The following is a 767-nucleotide window of genomic DNA, read 5'->3' as shown; positions in this document are numbered from 1 at the left end:
AAAAAAAAAAAAAAAAAAAAAAAAAAAAAAAAAATGTATTTAGTTTGGTGTGTCTAGGAAAAATTAATGAAAAAAAAATTTTACCTGACAGATAGCTCTAGACTTCAAGAATGATGTTTTGTCCTTTCTGCTTGGCCATTCTCCAGTACAGGAGGCAGACATGGCACCCAGCCAAAATGGTATGATCCTGAAGCCCCATTTCCACAGGATTGGCAGCAGCGTGTGGAGTATTGGTTCAACCAACTGGCACACAAGATCCGGAGATGCAAGGCCAGGCAGGCATTGTCCCTTATCCTGCATCTGGTCCCATCAGGACTATCGTGAGGTGCACTACAGTTAAATACCACAACAAGGTCTGAGCTGGTAGGAACTTCAGCCTGGAGGAACTCAGGGAGGCTGGTATTCACAAGAAAATGGCTTGTACCATCAGCACCCAAGGAGGCAAATCCACTGAATCACCCCAGGCCAACATAGAGCACGTGAGGGAGTACCGCTCCAAGCTCATACTTTTCCCCAGAAGTCTTCTACTCTAAAGAAGGAAGATAGTTCTGCTGAAGAACTTAAATTAGCCACCTAGCTCACAGGACCTGTGATGCCCATCCGGAATGTGTACAAAAAAGAAAAGGCCAGCGTTGTCACATAAGAAAAGAACTATAAAGCTTTTGCCAGTCTACGCATGGCCCGTGCCAATGAGCAGCTCGTTGGCATTACAGCAAAAAAGATGACGGAAGCTGCAGAGAAAGATAATGAAAAGAAAAAGTAATGCA

The 767-nt window shown here is 43.9% G+C and overlaps 1 pseudogene; it reads left to right on the top strand.

Moving 5' to 3' along the window:
• The first annotated feature begins 160 nt into the window (after nucleotides 1-160).
• LOC116068971 lies at nucleotides 161-763 on the top strand (annotated as a pseudogene).
• The last annotated feature ends 4 nt before the right edge of the window (nucleotides 764-767 follow it).

This window comes from Mastomys coucha, unplaced genomic scaffold (genome assembly GCF_008632895.1).
Source record: "Mastomys coucha isolate ucsf_1 unplaced genomic scaffold, UCSF_Mcou_1 pScaffold22, whole genome shotgun sequence".
In the NCBI taxonomy this organism is placed as follows: domain Eukaryota; kingdom Metazoa; phylum Chordata; class Mammalia; order Rodentia; family Muridae; genus Mastomys; species Mastomys coucha.
The sequence above is the reverse complement of the archived record's forward strand: the minus strand, read 5'-3'. Positions and strand labels throughout refer to the sequence as shown.